Source organism: Lepisma saccharinum, chromosome 14, assembly GCF_977018435.1.
Source record: "Lepisma saccharinum chromosome 14, izLepSacc3.1, whole genome shotgun sequence".
NCBI lineage: Eukaryota > Metazoa > Arthropoda > Insecta > Zygentoma > Lepismatidae > Lepisma > Lepisma saccharinum.
Genome location: NC_139242.1, coordinates 77,905,325 through 77,926,748, shown reverse-complemented (window position 1 = coordinate 77,926,748; position 21,424 = coordinate 77,905,325). Strand labels below are relative to the sequence as shown.

The 21,424-nt window shown below is 40.0% G+C and overlaps 2 protein-coding genes across 2 annotated transcripts in view; one reads left to right on the top strand and one right to left on the bottom strand.

Annotated features, from left to right (window-relative positions):
* The window catches only part of Cht6 (Chitinase 6), a 149,604-nt gene extending 149,184 nt beyond the window's left edge, over positions 1-420 (bottom strand). Inside the window, exon 1 of the mRNA XM_083136021.1 lies at positions 239-420. The gene's annotated coding sequence lies outside the window, so the exon portion shown is untranslated. The remainder of the gene's footprint in view (positions 1-238) is intronic.
* Positions 1-21,424, top strand: part of dila (centrosomal protein dilatory) — a 229,124-nt gene that overhangs the window by 145,163 nt on the left and 62,537 nt on the right. The window lies entirely within an intron of this gene.

Below are 21,424 nucleotides of genomic sequence, written 5' to 3'. Positions count from 1 at the left end.
AGTTTAAAGATTAATCCAAATCGCTGCGCAAGAAGGCTCCATCAGAAATCGAACTGCAGATCCCTTGATTACCAGACCTCATGGTTACCCACTACACTAACAGAAGCCAATCCGAGCTCTAGTCAGGGAATGTACAGGAACGTGATTGAGCATACGCTCTTAACACATGTATATGGCATACCGCACTGCAAGCAGATAACAATAATTTCTCGATGGAGGCCAAACGAGATGTACTCACCGTTGAAAATCCTCCTCTTGCCTCCTTTCCAGGCTTCGGATGACCGAATAAGCCGCCGAGTAAAGATGCGAACCACACAACCACCACAAACTCCAACAAGCCACAATGCTACACAATGCTACCACACTTCCTCGATGAGCCGAAACCCTTGCTTCATCTACCGCGCGTTCCCCTCGCGAACACAGGACTGATGGCGGTCCGCGATCGTAGGGAACGGTATCTGGAGCGAAGGAGGAGAAATGGAAGGGGAAAGTGGGTGGGGAGCAGGAGAAAGCAACAATCGTCGGAGTGGCCATTATGCATTCATCATAACGTACCGAGAACGCCTGACGTTATTCGGCCTCCTGGTATCGCCCTTCTTTCGCATACTGCTACATGGTTTAGCTTGTGAGTACACAAAGGCAAGGATAATAGTAGACATGGTCCATCACCATTATCAGTAGCGTAAATAACACCCTTGCTACCCCCGCGGTGGAGACGCACGAACTTCGGGGGCGCAGTAAAAATGAAAAATTAAGAAAGACCGATAGTTCACAAAAGTTTGCGTTCACTTTCGGCGTTAAAATATATTTTCAACCAAACATATATTTTATGCCCCTACAATTTCAAATAGAAAATGTTAATCACTAAAGTGAAATACCAGGTTAGAAGAAAACTTTCATTAGCTGAATAGTTCGTCATTGATTACATCGTCTAAGGGTAGACGACAGTCAAGAAAATGCACTTTTCTACCGTGGTTTACATATTATAGTAAATCAAGTAAACACTAGATTTCAGAGTAGCAAACAAATCAAAGAAATCTTCACCTTCTTTAAGACCCACCGCCCTAACGAAACACACCGATAGTCAGTTAGTGGAATCCGCTACTAATTTCTGGGAGAAATATCAAGAAGATGTACACATATTGCATTATAGCTACAGAAATTGTTGGTTTTCGGAATGTTGTGTCAACTGAAATCAAAACAAGAAACAGTCGAATATCTGCGAATTTGCTTCCATCAAAAAACGCAGAGGACTAATTTAATGGGCATTTAAAATATCGTATTTTTTTTGTAGTAACAGTGAATTTTCATAGGATAAATACAATATATAATGTTTTACAGTTTGTCTGTTGTCTTAACCTTTCGTAATACCAGTTTTTACATTGATTCCAATTACATGTATGTTGTCATATTGTATACACAATATAAATGTAATGTGTGAGAATTAATATTTTAGAAAAGAGGGCTTTTTTAAAGCTAGTAGGGGCGTACAACTGAAAGTTGGGGGGGCGCAGAGTTAGTTAGTTAGTTACGCTACTGACCATTATACAGGGTGAGTCAAAAGTCAGGAACCATAGATCTAATGTATGACTAATGCCTGTATGTGTGTTTCAGGTGCTGACTAAAGAAGGGCGTGTTGAAGTGGTACTGCTGGTTTGCAGTCGCACTGCAAGAGATATTACTACAAAATTCAACCGTCTACACCCCGATGGACTACATGACTGCACTAAGCGTGACTGGGGCGTCTATCGGGGTGTAGACGGTTGAATTTTGTAGTAATATCTCTTGCAGTGCGACTGCAAACCAGCAGTACCACTTCAACACGCTCTTCTTTAGTCAGCACCTGAAACACACATACAGGCATTAGTCATACATTAGTTCTATGGTTCCTGACTTTTCACTCACCTTGTACTTCACTCTGTTGTTCACAATATCTGCAGTTCACAAATTGAAATAGAAACGCCAATAAACAACCTCTGCTCCAGGCAGAACTACTCGAAGACAGACGAATGCCACGAGAACGAATTCGAAGACACTTGGAACGAAAAAAGAATATCTCTAGGTACCTAACGGACTTTTCACATGCAAATTCCACGCGCCAATTCCACGGATTTTGGCACGGCGCATGGTAGTGGTTGCATCATTTCTGTATTATTTCATGTCATACGAAGCGGACAATGGAGATTTTCTAATCGTCGGTGCTGTTCTGAACGCTATCGTCTATGAACTCAAATGGTGTAACTTAGACTACAGTGCGCCTCGCCGAAATTCGCTGAAGTGAACGTGGAATTTCCATGCGAGGAGGCCTGGGATTTCAACACTCTCTCTCGGGAATGTGTGGAGTAAGGCCACGCATTGCGGTAGACAAGGGGAAAAGCGAGTGGGCAGAGCAAAGCAGTGCGCGCTGCTGCTATCGGCTGGTAGCTGCGGCCGCGGTTTCCCCTCCACTTCCCCTCTCACGTCTTCATTGTCGAGCCATCTCGAGTCTTACTTGTGCAGAGGGTTTGTTTTCGTTCGCTCTCTTCAGAGATTACCGGGGCAGTGTGTAGAGGCTCCACCCTCCCCATCCCTCATCCCCCACCCCCTCGGTTCGGTTCGGGGCAAATGCTATAACTTCTCAACACACAGCGGTTCGGTACAGCGTGCTATATGCGTCACGGTGTGGTAACGTTGAAGTCCTGATTGGAACGCCAGTTCGGTATCTTTGACATAGCTCGAGAGGAAGCCGACCGGGCGAGTACCTGGTTTCGAGCCAGGACCTGTTCTTATGAGAATCGATGTCACTTTTGCCTGCACTGTTTAGACATTCGAAGCGAACTGCGACCACGTTACACTCCCAAGGCCTCCATATTGTATATAAAAAATAGCACAACAGAATAACACAACCTAGCAAAGATAACCAAATGTTCACATTATGAAATCTCTAAAAATAAACTGAATTGGCAACATCTCTTTTATCCACGTGGACTTGCTGCCAGCTCCTAAAACGGACGCTATTAGTGGGAAAGGTTTGAGGGGAAGGATATTGATCAATTGATTTGCTTTATTTTACTTCGCTTTTTGTGCAACTTTTGGCAAATTGGCGAAGATGGGGATGAGTGATATAATGAAATTGATGAATGGGCACTCACAAACATCCATGCACAGGCCGGGATTCGAACCCAGGACCCCTAGCGTCATAGCGTAAGTGGGGGGGGGGATATGCTAGACTGTACATGGACTTGACATATGGTTGTCAGAGGGTAACTGATCTCTCTGAACTTTCTTTGAAGTAGTGTTCGAATCAGGACTTCAACTATAGAAGCGACCAGAAGGCCTGAAATAGGTAAGATTCTAGCCACGAGCGCTTGCCTATTTTTCTATTTGGCCTTGTTGCAATGTTGCATTGCAAGAACTCTTCCCAGGCTCAAGTTACATGGTTCCAGAACATCAAAAATAGCAACGTACATAAATGCAACTCTCAGGCCAAATCTATTCGCTGACCGCACTATCAACCCAAGCGAAACACAAGATGATAGGGTTTGTTTCCCCTGGTGGGAATCGTTCAGGGCCTCCAGTTCCAATGATTACGGTGAATCCAAGGTCTTGTCTTTCTCCTCCGCCATGTTGCATTCAGCACTCGCCTTGTGGTCAGCTCGTGCATTTGTCCGTTCCAGCATCTGGTTCCAGATGTCACGGCGTCCGTCCAGACACTGGAACATAACTCGTTGTGTCCGTTATGAGCTCCTTGACATTATAGCAGTACTTGGCGATAAAATATATTGTCGTTTGTATTTATTCATGCTCGTATCCTATTTACATGCTTAATGTAATTTATTTTTCTCATTTATCTCCATGTGACGAATTAAGAATATTCTCTCCACGAAAAGAAAGGAATGTTTAACAAAATATTTACATCCAAGCAATGACGTACGTAGAATTTTATTTTTATTTTGCAGGATAAGTGCAACTTCATGGGCGCCCGCAGAGGGGGACCAGGAGGGGCGCTTGCCCCCTTGAGATTTCCAGAAAGAGTTAATAAATGTAATTCGAATAGTAAAATTGTAGAGATATTTTATAACAAAAGTATTCTTTCCTGGGACTTACAGGCCGTAAGTTACAGCAACTCTTACTATTATTATTAGAAATAGGGTTACATTTAAGCTTAGTCTAATTTATCTAACTATAAAAGAGAGCTTTTTGTCCTACATGAATTAATGTTAAGTATACAGTTATGCAAATTGTATATAGATATACAGAATATGGAAATTACAATAAATGTATGTAATTTTAAGAAAACATAAGTAGTAGTAATAGTAATGTAATAATAATAATAATATTAATAATAATAATAAAAGTTTCTGTGACTCTGCCCCCCCCCTGAGAAAAAACCCTGCATGCGCCCTGGTGCAACTTAATAACATTCACCAACCAAGAAACAACCATTATACACGAGTATAAAATTGGCAGCTCGACAGTGAGGCGTACGAGTGGTGTCACTGACCTCGCTGTCTACTTCACATCTGACCTGTCTTTCAACACCCATTATCAAGCTATGGTGTAAAGGTGTGTAAGACTAGTTGGTTTCATTAGAAAAAACTTTGTTTAATTTTGCTGTGCCCGCAGTTGTATAAATATATACATTACACTTGTTCGTTCATTACTCGAATACTGCAGTTCCATATGGAATTCCCAGTACAAAACGTGGAAGTGGAGAGCGTTCAAATGCAGTTTGTGAAATGGATGTGTCTCAAAGTGAATATTAGGGCCTCCCCGATGGCGCCGTGGTAACGTCGTCGCCTTGTAATCAAAGGGTCCCGGGTTCGATGTCCGGTGGAGTAACATGGCACAGTGGTTCGGATCCTACTTCAAAATTTAGGTCCAGTCCCGATTAGCCTTCCTGTGCATAAGGTGGACTTAAAACAACAAACGAATCAATCAATAAATCAAAGTTAATATTGTTTATCACAGAAAGAACAACAAAACGTTATGTAGTTATGTAAACATTTTGGATTGGACCCTTTACTTAACAGAAGAGTTGAGTCAGTGACGTCATTTTCCTACGGAAATTGATTAACCATGACTGTCAGTGTTCCGAGCTCGTAAGAAACTATAACCTTTAATGCAGGCCTCCACAGGGCAAGACAACGAAATCTATTCTGCACAGAGACATCAATAGTCAACGTGCATAGGTTTTCAACTGCAGTGCGAATGCAGGACACAGTGAACCAACTATTAAAAACTGCAGAATTTGACATGTTCACAGATTCATCTAGTGCACTGAAGGAAAAAATACTCACATCAACAAGTTCATAAATTAGTGTAAATATTGTGTATATAGGTGTTCATTTTATATTTGCTTTTCCTTACTTTTCTTCTATGTATAGTAACTATATTATGTTCAACATAATTGGCAGATGTATCCTGGGCTGAACTAATAAATAATAATAATTTCGGAGAGGGCTGGAATTGAAAAGATACAATAAAATATTTTATAATTCCTAGGGCTGAGTAGATACCCTTAGGGAGAATTCACACCGAAGAAACACGCGACACGCAACATGCGACATGCAACACGCGACACGAGTGTTTCACACCGAAGAGACAAGATGCACGCGGCAAGCGACACTGGTTTCTTTGCTCAGTTTGCATGATGGTACCGATATAATTGCATTAATCAGTTTATTAGTCACCCGAAAATAACGTAACAAGAGACATTGTGACATGTAAATAGCGTTGTAAAATTTGTGCAAGTTATTGAAACTTGGGAGAGGCATGTTGTGCATGAGAAAACTGAGAAATAATATGCACTTAAATCAAACTGTATACGCTAGACTTTTCAGCCTGAATAAAGCGAATAGTAAACACTGGAGAAATGGTTCTCAACCTTCGTGAAACCATGTCACGGTATTTTTTTTAAGTCAATGCCCTTAGCCGAAGAATTTTGCTCGTAAATCTTTACAGTATTTAAGATTTTATGCATGAATTAACATGTACCTATGAAATTAAATATTGATAAATAAATTCTAGCATAATCATAAGAGTAATAATAGTTTGATTACGTGTGTAGGATTGTTGACAAATATAAAAATATGGAAGACAAATTGGTAATAACGTCGTCTCCTTGTAATTAAGTGATCCCGGGTTCTATAACCGGGGAGGCACCGGGCAGATCCAGTTCTGATTAGTCTATTTGTGCATAAAATGGACTTAAAAAACGAAAACTCACAACTCAAATATGATATTGGGATTATGATAGTTGTCAACCAGTTTCAGCAAAACATTTCACAGCTCAGTATAGTTGATACGAGGGCACGGTATCGGGTCGCGGCCCGGCGGTTGAAAAACAATGCACTAGAGTACTTTACCATGTTGACTAATATATTTTGGACTAAAGTGCCTCATTCATAAGCTGACTTTTTCAAATAAAACCAGTCAGGAAAATGGCCAAAACACGGCCTCTTTTCACGATGTTGAAGGCAAATTACAGCCGATAGATAACTGCATCAAAAAACTTGATAAAGCGAAATGAACGTTGTGTTTAAATCTTAAAACATTGTACATATCGATACTTTATTATAAAAACAAATTAAGAGGTTCAAACATAATGCCGGTTAGGCTCTCTTCAAGAGTCTAAATACTGCTCGTTGGAATGAAGCATTCGCTGCGCATGCGCGAACAACAAACTGAAGCAACACGATGCACGGTATTGAGAAAACGGCACAGTCCGAGAGGCACGTAAGCGAAACGCGACACGTGCATCTTGCCGTGTCTCTTCGGTTCGAAAGGTTGCATTGATTACTGAGTGTTGGCTTCCAAGCGACACGTGTTTCGTGTTGCATGTCGCGTGTTTCTTCGGTGTGACTTCTCCCTTGCAGATTCTCACCAATACCAATGCTTGAAAAGTGTAATAATTAAACATTCACTAATATTAGTGTGTAAGTAACAATTCCAACTACACCCATCAATTTAGTACAGTTTTGCTTTAAAATATTCAAGAAGTACATAAGAGTATTGAAATACCTCCTATGTAATCACAAAATACAGTTTTTCCTCACAATATTGGTGCAAACTAATGGAAACTTGGAGTTTTGCACAATTTCCAAGATAATTAGACTCCGTGCGGTATTTTTGTGGACCCCGCGAGAGACTAAAAAACCGGAAAGTGTCGGCCGGTATCGGTAAATAAAATCGAACCGATACTTTCAAATACCGATATCACTGGTTAAAAGTTGCTCAAAGATAAAAATTGTAATTGGGGATCATTTTAAAAAGGGTTTCCAGTTACAACTTTGGCTTTTCCCGAGTACTTGACTGCTTTCACTTGTAAATTTTGATTTTCTTTATTTTAGGAGGGTCTGTATCCCAGTCAGCTCTCCCTTGAGTACGCCAGTGAATCCAAGTATGTTCATTTAAGTTTTATTGTAAATTTTAGCACTGTCCATAACCTGTCCATGTGTCTCACAGGAAATGCACATTGTCATATACTGAGTCCAAGATCTGGGCTATATCACTATGTTACGTGGTTCTAGGCTATGATTTAAAATAAATTTACCAACTCCTAAGAAATTAGGTTGCCAACTCCTAGGAAATTAGGTTGCCAACTCCTAGGAAATTAGCCCGGGTTCGAATCCTGGTCGGGCTTGGTTGTTTGTGAATGTCCATTCATCAATTTCATCCTTTCATCACTCATCCTCATCTTCGCAAATTAGCCAAGAGGCACAAAACGCGAAGTAAAATAAACTAAATCAATCAATCAATCAATCCTAGGAAATTAGGTTGCCAACTCCTAGGAAATTAGGTTGCCAACTCCTAGGAAATTAGGTTGCCAACTCCTAGGAAATTAGGTTGCCAACTCCTAGGAAATTAGGTTGCCAACTCCTAGGAAATTAGGTTGCCAACTCCTAGGAAATTAAGTTGCTAACTCGTAGGAAAGTAGGTTGCCAACTCGTAGGAAATTAGGTTGCCAACTCGTAGGAAAGTAGGTTGCCAACTCGTAGGAAAGTAGGTTGCCAACTCGTAGGAAATTGGGTTGCCAACTCGTAGGAAATTGGGTTTGTCAACTCCAGAATCAGCATCATCATCTCACCGATATGAATAATATTATTTTCAATTTCTGATCTACTTTTCTTTTGTATTATATTCTCTAGACTTCAGGCTTCGGAGATAGCCTCCTAGAATATACGCTCCTGCACATTGTTATCGACAAATATAATGCTGCAAATAACATGAGATTTAATTTCATAAAATCATAAAGGGATATTGAATTATTGACCCCGTATAAAGTTAGAGAGAGAGAGAGAGAGTAAGAGAAGTTAGGGTTTTCCGTTCACTTTAGGCGCTACTGAAATTATTCAGAAATGTGTTAGTAATTTCTCTTATAAAAATTCATTCCACCAGGTAATACTGTCTTTACAACGGAATGGTGAAGTTATAAACTCTAACGGATTTTCGTTTATTAAGATTTTATTACAGAGTCCATGAACAGCTTACATTCCTTCTTGTGCAGGAATCAAGATTTAGGAAAATCATACGTGTAGCAACAATTTTTGGATGCATGTCTCTCTCATTTTTCTTGCAGCTATTTCTCTTTCCTCTACGCTTCTTTACCTTTTCCTCTTCCTGTTTTTGTCTTTTGCTTCTACTCTCTCTCTTTGTCCTTCTAATGTAACTAATGTTATTTTATCTTCCGTATTCTCTTCTTCCTCTTTCTGTTTTTCTATTTGTCTCTTGCTTCTACCCTTCTCACTTTTTCTCTCTCGTTCTAATGTGATTTACTTCATTTTATCTTCTCCTCATAACTCTTTTCTACCTTTCCTATATTTTCTCCGTCTTCATCTTCCTCTTTCTTTCACATCTACTTATGTAACTTCAACTTTACGAAAACAAAAGTTTGCAAAGCTAAGGCGAAAAAAATATTAATAAAATTGATTTCGTTTCCGCATCAGGCAATTTGAAATGATTTTCGTGATTAAACCCGGTAATTTAAAAGGAACGCCAAGGAACAGCAAAGTTTAAGAAATGAGAATTTGTGGATATTTTCAATTTACTCAGTGACCGAGCGCGTTAAGTGGTCGAATTTCGATGTTCCCTCGTTCGAGTCCCGGCCTGGGCATGGGTGTTATTTCTACCTGATTCCTTCATGAATTTAATTTAATCATCACTTATCACGACCGGAGCAAGAAAGTGTGGGGCGTTACCCCCCACCCCCTATACGCATTCATGGCGTGGTGCTAAGCACAGGGGAGCACTTTACCTCACTCATCCTCATCGTCGCGATTTGCCAAAACAGGTAGAAAAGGGACATAAAAGTGACAAAAATACAATAAAATGCTCACAGGAACAATTACCATGAAATGAAAGTAGCATCTGTGGCGTAGTGGTAACGTCGTCGCCTTGTAATCAAAGGGTCCTGGTTTCGATACCCGGTGGAGGCACATAGTGGTTCGTATCCCACTTTCAACTGCAGGTCCAGTTCCAATTAGGCCGTATGATCATATATGTTTCTTTACTAATCCCCTGTTTACCTATAATGGTGTTACTTATATTATAGTACAGATAATTTGCTTTCTGAATTCTGTGGTTAATTTCAGAGTCCATTTTCCCGTCCGCAGTTAGTATGGTTCCTAAATATACGAACTGTTGTACTTGTTCTAAGGTCTTATTATTCCAATGAATGCATATCTTTGCTGGTTCTTGTAGTAAAATGCATCACTTTAGTCTTTAAAAGAAATTCAAAAGTAGCATAACATTTCAAAACAATTGAATATTTATTTACTTAATTTGTTGAGGTGGGCAAACATCCTTTTTTCATCCTTGGCGTCGTCCCCATGAACGAATGAACTAGGAAACTAAAGTTTTTGAGAATGAGAAGGCCACAAGTTACTAGACTCCACTGTCGTTTCGTACGTACCACAGATCGCGTGTGACCCCCATGAAATAGTGTTTTCTGAAGAGATGGCTTTGTGAGCGACAACCTCACGAATTCCGAAGCTTAATTTCACTTTTACAACGATAGTGCTGGTTCGAGTTATCGCCTTGTAATGAGCAGAGCACGAAGGCTTTCCTGCTCCCAAAGCGATGTTCATTGACCGCCATTGTTCCGCGATTAAAACCCTCGGCGGTTAACAACACTCTGACATAATAACAATTATGAAATATTCCTGACTTCATGTTTTTTTACTCCTCGTAGAAAGCTGCACGCATCGGTAAACAATGCTCGCGCGAGTAAAGGTTAAAAAACCTGTAAAAAATAATACGTAGGCTCATCAAATGTAACAGGTGTCTGTTAATGGCTTAATTATTCATAAGTTTGGGAAGTAGAAATGGTTGTACATCAGAATTTCCAATTTACAAGTGTCATTTCGTTCCTGTTGCTTTTTTATTTGCGTGGAAGTGTTGCGTTGCATATTTGCGATTGTTGCACGCTGATGTTATAACCATATTATTTACGCCTTGTGGCACAGACATCTACTTCCAGAAAGTAATTATGCAATTATAATGTTGAAGCTGCAAATCTTGAGGGTGATGTAAGAAGGTTGCATGGGCGTATCCGTCAGAGGGACAAGGGGACACTTGCTTCTGGAAAAGTAGTATAGCTAATGAAATATTTCATTTTGTTCACTGTGCTTTTTGCATTGCCCTTTCCAAATGATTTTGAAGTGTGTGTATTTGTTTGTGTGTGTGCCTTGCCCTTCGTGGGAGTTTGCCCCCTTGAAAAAAAAAATGTTTTGCCCATCTTGGGAAAGAGAATTGTTCTGCCGCCCTTGGAAAAAGGTTTTGCTACGCCCATGGATGGTTGGTACTTGATCTCAAAAGCAATGATTAAATCCAAACAGTTCAGTACATACCATCAAGTTACCATCATTCCACCTGTTGGCTCAAGTGGAGCAAATGACAATCCGTGTGGATCTGTTAGTAGTTGTCTGTTATTTATGATTTTCATATTTTGATAGCAACGTTGTTTCTTTTCCATTCGAGGTCATCCAACAAGAGAACAATAGCAGTAAATATAGTAAAAAAAGAAATTGATTGCTACGTTACACAACTAAAAATGAATGTCTGATATGTCGAATAAATCATCATCAAATAACTTAGCTATTGAAATAACCATTATCATAATAATAAGAAAACTATAGACATTTTAAAGAACCATATAGAACTACATTATGTGGAAGAAAGTCATTGGACACCAGATGTCAGCTGATACCATCAGTTTTCTTGCAATCAATAAGAGGTCGATAACAGCAGCCACTCGTCGTGGTAAACTGGCCGCAAGGTCGTGTAGTACACCGAGTGGGATATTCCGCCATTCCTCCTGCAGCACAGTCACCAACCCTGGAAGTGTAGAAGGGTGAGGCGATCGCGACCTCAATCGGCGCTCCAGTTCGTCCCATAGATGTTCAATAGGGTTGAGGTCAGGGCTCTGAGCAGGCCAATCCAGTCGGGTGACATTATTTTCTGCATACCACTCCATGGTAGCCCTGGAAACATGACAAGTCGCATTATCGTCCTGGAACACACATTCTTCATTTCCATAGAAACGCCACAACGTGGGGAGCATGGAGTTGTCGAGAATATCTTGGTAGGATGCAGACGTCATCTGGTCATACACCGGTACCAGTGGACCCACCCCTTGCCAGCTGAAACAACCCCAGAACATGATGCCACCACCACCATATTTCACTGTGGGCACTACACACTCGGGTAATAGACGTTCTTCCGGGTAATTGCCATACCCACACTCTCCCATCTGATCGAAACAGTGTGAAGCGTGATTCATCGCTCCATAGGACCTTCCGCCATTGCTCCACCGTCCAGTTTCTCCGCTCTTTACACCAGCGTAGTCTCTGCGGTTTATTGTTTTTGTTATCAGGGGTTTGTGGGCAGCGGCTCGACCATGATAACCGAGTGCATATGCCTCCTTGCGAAGTGTATTGGTCGAAACAGTCAAATTGGTCGCACTTTGAAACTCTTCTGCAATCAAATTCATCGAACGGCTACTGTTTTTCCGAATTTCCCTCTTCAGCACACTCCTGTCCCGGTCGTCCAATTTCGTGCGTCTTCCACTTCGTGGTGCAGTGCTGCAGTGTCCCTTTTCCTTCCACTTCTTGATGACAAAGGCTACAGTTGATTTAGGGACCTGTCTGGCATCAGCTACAGCGGCGTATACTCTGGGTCATCTAGGTAATCGCAGATGACCCGGCTGTATTTCTTTTTTTTAATATATATATATATATATATATATATATATATACATTTCTTCGCAATATTCTTCCAAACCAATTTCGATGCATACATTTCTTTGCTTCCAGCGCGCGAATGCTTCCAACCGTTTGCCGCTGAATGTCCGGGAACCTTTCTCCAGCCGGTGGAATGACTTCAGGGAATCTCACCCTGACGTCATTCCTCCCTCTTCCCTTACAACCCTTGGCGAGGAGGGAGAAGAGAGAAAGAGGGAGAGGAAACACTGCTTCTCAGGCGCGGTGATTCCGTGGACAGGGTAAGCTCCTTCTTGTGAGAGTCCACCGGTCGCACTCTCAACCTTCAGAGCCTTTTACCGTTCCCTCCGCTGAACTAGGGAAAACATACCCGGTAGAGTGCGAAGAACAGGAAAATTGAATAACATGGGCAAACCAATTCTACGCTAATTTTCACTTTACATTTGCTTCTGTCTTGCTGATTTCTGTTACTTGAACATAAATTTATCAAAAGGAAAAACCTTAAATATTGAAGATGAAGCAAACTAAATTAAAATTCAAAGCGTAAGCAATTAAAGCACCTATATGCTGACTCCCCCATCCTTGTATTTACAAAAATAGTGATTGTTTCTCCTCTCTAATCTTCAAAAGCAGCGAGAATACTTCTTTCACGGAACTGAATATTTTTTAAAGGGAAAGATATCAAAAATAAATTATATATATATATATATTAGTTAATTTAAGTTGCTATATTCCGCCTCTTTAAATTAATAGTGATGAAGATGAACGAATTAAACATAAAACGAAAAAAACACATCAGGCACGTAGCCAGGTGGAGGGGGCTCGGGAGGCTGAAACCCCCCTTCCCGAAATCCTACAAATATCTAATTTAAAAAGTGTATAGTGGTAATTAATTTTACTTCATTAGCAGGATTAAACACCTTGCATAATACGCTGTAATAATCTGAGATTCATCTTCAGGACTTCTAACCCCACTGTTTCAACTTTATGTGGCGGCTGCTAATAAGGGATGATCCCCATCCCGAAATAAAATTCTGGCTCTGGCCTGCAATGATTCGAACTTTTAAAACCTGTCATTTCGAGCTCGGAAAGGGATTTTTTTTTTTATCATTCATAGGGAATTTCGTTCTCAGCCAGGAACACAACAGAAGTTGGGCGCGTGAAACTGAATGCGTGTAGTCGTTGGCTTCGTGTTTATTATTTATTTAGGTGTTAGTGTTTGTCGTGATAGTGCTGTGTTAAAGGGTAATGGATGTGATACAAGATTTCTGGTGAAACCTTTTGGAACAAGATCTTTTCAGGAGAAGTTGCAAATTGTTAATACAGGCAGGCCAGTGTCATCGCTTGAACTTATTTCTACGCACAAAGACAAAAATCGGGAATATGTGAGGCATTTTCGCAAGCAAATTATGACAAAACACCATGGTTGACAGGAAGTATAAGTGTTAATAAGCTTTGCTTTTTGTTGGCCGTGCTTACTTTTCGGGGCTGAAAAGAATGTATGGACGCGTGGCGGATACTGTAATCTTTGCAACGCTTGTGTCAAACATGAAAAATCCAAAAGTCACATAACTCCCTTTGTTAAGCTGCAATCTTTCGCACAGACACGTATTGACGTGCAACTGGACAAACAGCATGCTTTGGATGTGGTACAGCACAAGTAATCGGGGCCTGGAGTAAGTTGAATTTTGCACTTAAATTAATATTGGGGGTTTTTATTTCACTAGTGCACGTCTTTCATTTTATATTTCACAGGTTGTTTTCTTATAGCTTTATAATACTGTCTTGTTTTATGATTTGAAATTCTACACGTATATTAAACTGCAATAACGAGAATTAATTGATTGTGGTCGTTGCAATAAGACAAACATTCCGACACAATATTCCTAAATCCAATATGGATCCCGACATAAATTGCACGGAAACTTTTGGAGTTTGAGGATCAAGGGTCGGAGATTACCCACTCTTTAGAACCAGCATACGCCACTGATCAGCTATGCTACGTATACTCATGCCTCCTATGGAGCAGCCTACTATGATCCCTCTTTCAAACATGCTGAGCTCTTTCCTGTCAGTCATTTTATCAGCGAATGATCTGAGAAGCCTCCTGCTGCCGTATATATACCTGTCTGTACTCTCTTTTCCATGGGGAGTTCGTTTCAGAGTTGAAACCGGGGTGTCCAATTACTTTCTTCCACATAGTGTACTTTTAGCACCCTCTCTTGTAACCTTACTATGGCATATTACATGCAGGCAACGAACGTCCCAAAACACCCCTTCAGGCAGGCCCGAAGTGAGGGATAGGCTAGAGAACTGAAGCCTAGCGGGCCATAAGAAAAAGAAAACAGTCAGAATATACGAATGCGAAATTCTACATTTAGCAGAGGTAAGGGGAGAAGAAAAACAAACAAATATTCTCGATCTTTGTTCCCATTGAAGATTTTCAAGTGACGAATTGACTTTTTTTTCTTTCTGAGATACCAGTCGGGTTTTATTAATATCTTGCAAAACTTAATTAGAAAAATGTGTAATGCATAGTTTATAACAATGTTATTTTTTCAAACAGAGTTGAATAATTTTAAATTAAAAATGTTTCTACTGAGAACATACTGCACTGTATTATTTATTTTTATTATTATTCTTAACAGTTTTTCTTCTTTTACTTGCAGCTCTATATTCTGGTAACACTTTTGGAATTTTCCATGTCCCAATGTAGTAGTGACTACATTTCTAAAGATGTTCGTCAGGCACCAAGACATAACTGAAATATTCATAAATATGCTAAACTTTCTTTAAAAATATAAATGCAAAACTAGGATTTTTTAAATATAACTTGTACTATTTATTGTAATGCGTTTTCATTGTTGTTTTTTTCATTTCAACATTTGTAGGATGTAAATATCACAAAGTATGGCATAAGAAGAAAATATTGTAGGACGTACATAGATTGTCGGTGCTTGGCAGTATGGGGGAGCGCTAAATCAATCCTGCCTAGGGCACCAAAATATGTATATAGCTAAACTCCGTACCAGCTAACTGTAGACCAGGCGAACGAGAACAAGTCTCTGCGCAAGTGGTGACGCGAGACGGCTCCACCAATGAACAGTGAGAGAAACGGTATTGTGTAATCGGCGATGGGGGTTTTCCCGATTTCCTCCAGCGTTGCAAACTCTTGAAAACGATAATACCGAACGCACATGGCAAACGGGCCATATTTTTATCTCCTGGTCCGTATGATTGGTTCAAGAATTCCTTAGGGAAATATTAGGGATAAAACTGCAAGAGCAAATTTTGACAAGCCGTGCATTTAGCGTAGGGACTAAGGTCTGGACCGTACGTCCATACATGTACAATCAGGACCGTGCGGTTGGCAACACTGCGCTTTCGCCACTCGATTTTCCTCTTCCTCTGCCGATATGCGCGGCCCTGCTCTACAGTTAGCTGGGACAGGGTATACAGGGCTACTTCGGGCACTTGCACGTAGCCCGTATAAGTATGGGGGCATATCCTTGCGTCTTTATGCAAGCATGCAAGTTCTCCAGCCTGAAGAAGGCGTGGCAATGACTGAATCTCGTGTTGAACACTGAATGCAGTGTTGGCAGTTGTGCAACCCGTTTGCAACAATCACGCTGATTAAGGTTCTGGAACGTGAAGAAAAATGCAGAAGTAGACTACCTTGGGGAAAGGAATATGCAGGAAGGGCGTCCACTGAAGACAATCCGTCTGAGGTGCTTTTTGATCGGTGCAAAAGACACATGGCGTAAATTGCACGTTTCTCACACTGTACAATGCAAAACGTCAAGTTTAAATAGCATTTGTCTTTAGTAATGGGATTGAAAGTGGCACATACTTCTTTTTCGATCTCGTAATCAGTTATTCGCGTGTTGTGTTTAGGTTTTGAGAAGTCGTTCGAATAGAAATGGGAAATAGATTCCTTTTGTACAGTGGGATCCATGAGTATTACCGTGCAAAGTGTCCATGACTATTTTCATTAAATTTTCTCTTACATTCAATGTGTTTTTAAGCGATGGATTTTTATGTATGCCGGTGTAGAAGTTAACAGCTTGCTTTGAGTTTTATTTTAATTCTTCAAGCTCTTATTGGAGTCAAATAAAGTTCACGAACGTGGTGATGGACAATTTGCACGGTAATACTCATGGATCCCACTGTACTTGTATCGTGGTTACTTGGCGTGACTTTTATACTTCTTTAGATTAATAACGTCGAACTAGCACTTTTACATTCATGGATATATGTAGGAAAGAGTCAAGAGATCAACTAACGCTTGTGATTTAAGGAAACCTTTCTAAGTTAGTCTCACCTTTCGTCTTTTTTTCCTTTTATTGATGATTAAGATCGGAGAGTGGTGTTAACCACATCATCTCTACCATGGCTGAGTTTGAGAAAATGTCGAACCTTACCTCCACACCTTGATATGGTGCTTTACCTTCAAACTTTTCTGTTCTATTTCACTTGTATCACACGAACAAAACAAATGCCCACCATTGCTAGATGTCCTAGTAGATAAAACCAGAAATTAAATATCAACAACTGTGTATCGAAAGCCAGCACACACTGGGTATACCACCATTTAACAGCGAGATAATATGCACATCAAACCATGCTAAGAGTGCAACTCCATAATCCACTGCCTAAACTCAAGGGTCAGAAGAATCGGATAAAATCCTGCAACACTCAGACAAGAATAGGAACACATTAGATACAAGATATCCACCAACCATAACCAAAAGGGTCATCCACAGCTAAGAATATAACACAGAAGTACAAAGACTGGCTCAAAAGGAATAGTGAGCACACCATATACCTGAATGTGTTATCGAAAAAGATGGATTCCAAATTAAGACATCATTCAGCAGTAAGAAGACACTAAGGGGCATACTACGTATCAAACACAAAACCAGAACCAGTGTTAACTGCACATAATATACTCAAAACGAACAACTTACGTAGGAGTATTATCTGGACACCTTCTAGTGAAGAAAGTAGATGAAAGCAGTACACATGCACAGTTGGGAGACAATACCAAAGTCACGACGGGGATCATTCGGGACTCTCTTTGGGAGACCCAGAGTATCACAGGAAAGCAGCAGCGTGGGGCAAATTGCTGCGGGAGTGGTCTCGCGAAAACAATTGACTGTTTACTCTCTGCCAAGGCGGAAGAAATGCTTATATTTTTCTTACATTGTTGTGGGTACCTTCGTGAATAACCATGATATTTCTACGTTTAGAAAATAATATATTTATGAATTAAATTATACGTATTAGAAATGGATCCGAGAGTTTGGTATCTCAATCCCATTATAATATTACCACACCTTAAAAGGTATTATGATCTTCGATTACAAAGAAATTTTTCATTTGTTAGTCCTACAAGATTTTTTTTCAAATGCTGTTCCTAAAATAATTTGCTACTCATCGGCTAACACACTCGTGCACAAAAATAATCTTACTTGTTTAACATAAAATTTCAGAGGTGATTTTGTAAATTCCATTGAAACGAATATGTATTCATTCGAATGTATTGGAAATGGAAACACACATCCATTCTAGGATGAAATCTTTAACACATTTAACAAGATAGAAATGTTATACAAAAATTATACAATTGTTCTACAGATACAGTTTTAAAAATTAAAATAAAACATTATAATATATGCAGTGTTATATATAATTACAAAGTGTAAGACTAACATAAGTGTATTAATTACAAATCGCGCACACGCACTAATATATATATATATATATTAGCAGGTAACAATATAAACACATTCTTTCTTTCCAAAGAAGCGCTCATGTGGGATGGTCAAACTGATCCGGATCCGGAACCGGATTTCGAATCAGCTAGGATCCGGATCTGGCCATCCCTAGCCTGAATGTGAGTTAACTGTGACATTTTAGCATCACGAAAAATTTCGGAACAGGGAATAAAGAGAATGGACTGTCCGGACTAATTCGGGACTTCTGGTAGGCTTTTAGATATAAAATGATAAAACTAAAATTATCAAAAATGCAGGCTGATGACTTCTGCAGCCTGGCTCTCTACACAAACAAACAAAGAAAGAAACATGTATTTATGGAAGGGCAAAATAGGGAATATTACAAAACCTGAAATATCGTCAATGTTATTTTTGTAGGTGTTTATGGGTTCACGTTAAATTATTTCATAGTTCGAGGGAAGACCCTTGCTTGGGCCCAGGCTTGGTTCAGGACAAGGGGAGTGGTGGTGACTGTGTGTGATCTTTGGGAGATAACGCAGCGAAAGTGTATTGTGTCCACCTGTTCTCTTGAATAAGAAAAAAAGCCTCCATGCCATTTGAACTAAACCAGTTTTTCCGAGTTCCTTGTTGCTGGGTGCGAGAGAAAGTGTGGGCAGAGGACAAATGCCTTCCACGCGGTGTAACATGGGAATTCTGGAGAAAGGTAAACACACAATGGACTCTGACAACGTGCCCGGTGCTTGTAAATTCAAATAGCTGTACGGTGCTTCGTGTTTTGATGGCAATTTCATTGCATTATCAATATCACTTTCTCCGCCGAGTTGCAGTAATTGTTTTCTAAATCCCGTTTGCAACAATAAAAGAATGGAGGAAATGCCATGGATGTTTTGCTTCCAGAATGCCTCTCAAGAATGTTTTGTATGACATTCCTTCATTACAAACATCTTGTGTATTTTTTTAACGCCATGATCTACACACAGTGGCGGAATAACGACTTTTTAACTGGGTGCGTCGTGGTCAGCACGTCGAGTCCAATCACCAAACCTGGCCTTGGGGAGGAACAACTCGTGAACTCGCCCGAGGCCCCGCGCCAGATGATGATGATGCTACCAATTGAGCAACTAATCTGATTTCCCCTGATTTCATGGAATCTTTTGACACATTTTAAAAATTACTGAAATCCTACTCAAAGTTGTTAGTTTTCACTATTCGTTTAATTATAGAATGAAATCAAGCGAAAATATTATTTTATGCTCTGTAAATTCACTATAGCGTCAAAATTCAATGGGAAAGTAAACAAAATAGAATTATAATAGAGAATATTATTGGATATGATTTAAAATTGCCTCCTTGATAGGTAAAATAAATAAGAGTTTGATACTGAACAAGCGCAGTTTTGTAACTAAATATAATGATCCTTGCACAATATATGTAGTAAATTTATACGTATATGATACCTGTACTTCAGACTAAGGGAAAAAAATATTGTTTTTTTTTTTCAGGCCTCTGAAATTTTTGGGTTATAGGCCCCTTGTATATTATATTGCCCAGGCACCGCACCCACCTATAGAACCGCCCTGTTATCCAGCTTTCTAGTCCAGAGTTGGCTACTTGTTTATTTTTAATTACTGCTTAATCAAAATAAGAATGGTCCCGTGCACTAAAGTGCATTCATTTGTTTTCTTCTCTCACTTCCCCTTCACGAGTGTCCGAGAGTCCAGCGACTGCAGCGTAGCAGAAATAATGGTAACTGTATCAGATTTTCTGAAGTCAAGCGTCATAATTCTGGCGGCAAGAAAGTCTCTACACGAATGTAGCAGGTGGTGTCCATTGTCCAATAGCAACAGCCTTATGTTCCCAACGCCCACTTGATTGTGACAAGGAAGGAGGTGTTTTGTCAGTTTTATTCTTTAAGAGGGGACCGATTTTCCGTCATATTTGGTACAGTGGGATCCATGAGTATTACCGTGCAAATTGTCCATCACCACGTTCGTGCACTTTATTTGACCTGAATAAGAGCTTCAGGAATTAAAAGAAAATTGGAAACAACCAGATGACAACTTCTGCACCAGCATACGTAAAAATCCATCGCTTAAAAACACACAGGGTGTAAGAAAAAAAAATAACGAAAATAGTCATGGATAATTTGCATGGTAATACTCATGGATCCCACTGTACATGATAAAGAAGTAAATGATGACGATGAGGATGATCATTTAAGCACGTAGTTTTTCTTGTGGAAATATAATGATTATACAGTATGAATGATCTTTTTTTAACTTTGAACATATTCATTCACATTACTATAGGATCAGAATAACATAAGCCGGCCCCCGTGGCGGAGTGGTTAGCACATCGCGCTACCACGTCAGGGGGTCTCGGGTTCGAATCCCGGGCTGGATGTTTGGGAGTCTCCATTCATCAATTTCATCATATCATCACTCATCCCTATCTTCGCAAATTAGCCAAAAGTGGCAGAAAAAGCGAAGTAAAATAAAGCAAATCAATCAATGAGTTCGTTAATGATCATCATCATCATCTAACTTCTCCATTTATTGAGATGCATTATCAAATTTCTGTTCAGAGACTAAGTGAAGCATATCAACCCTGCACTGAAGTCAGCCGGTCCTCTTGTTTGTGTACAGTCACCGCTAATAAAAATGAGATACCTATATTCTGACATATTGTCTTCTCTGCAAAGTTCTGTGTGTGTTGCCTAACTCTCAGGCGATAGCAGAACTTCATGTTGAAGTCGGCTCATCGCCTATGACTTAGGTAACACACACACACAACGTATTGCAAGGTAGACAGTATTTCAGGATCTAGATGTCCGATTTTTATTTCCGTACGTACAGATAAAAGAATAGTGAACCCATACTGAAGGGTTATACCGCATATAACGGTATACCCTTATCTGTGGTTATACTGGCTGTTGGTCCTTGTCTTCTTCACAGTGTGAGAATTAACGGGGGGGAATGCCGGGGATTTCCCCCCAGATTTTTCTTTCAACCCTGGCAGAAGTATGTAATGCCTGCCAGGGATGTTTTAACCCCGTCAATGAAAATTGAACTGGAAACATACTAACCCATTTTTTAACTATAGAATAAACCACTGGAAAATCATAACGACAAACATGTAATTAACCTTTAAAACAACTGCATCCTCCTTCGCATCTGATCTTCTAATTTTAAATAGCTCATTGTTTGTTTATTGTCGTCGGATGCAGAGGTTTTACAAAAAGCTCCCAGAGAAACGCCGTTGGTCTATCCGTTGTCAAATGAACTACAAAAGCACATCGGGAGGACCCATATATGTGAGTGTGTGTATATACGTATATGTATATTTTGTACACTTCATTTTCACATATATGATGATGATGAGTTGTCTGCCGGAAGGCAGGTATTTTGACCTGAAGGTCGCTGGGCAAGGTGAACCCATGGTGGTTTGCCATTGCCTTGCATAGGATGAGGATCAAATGGACATTTA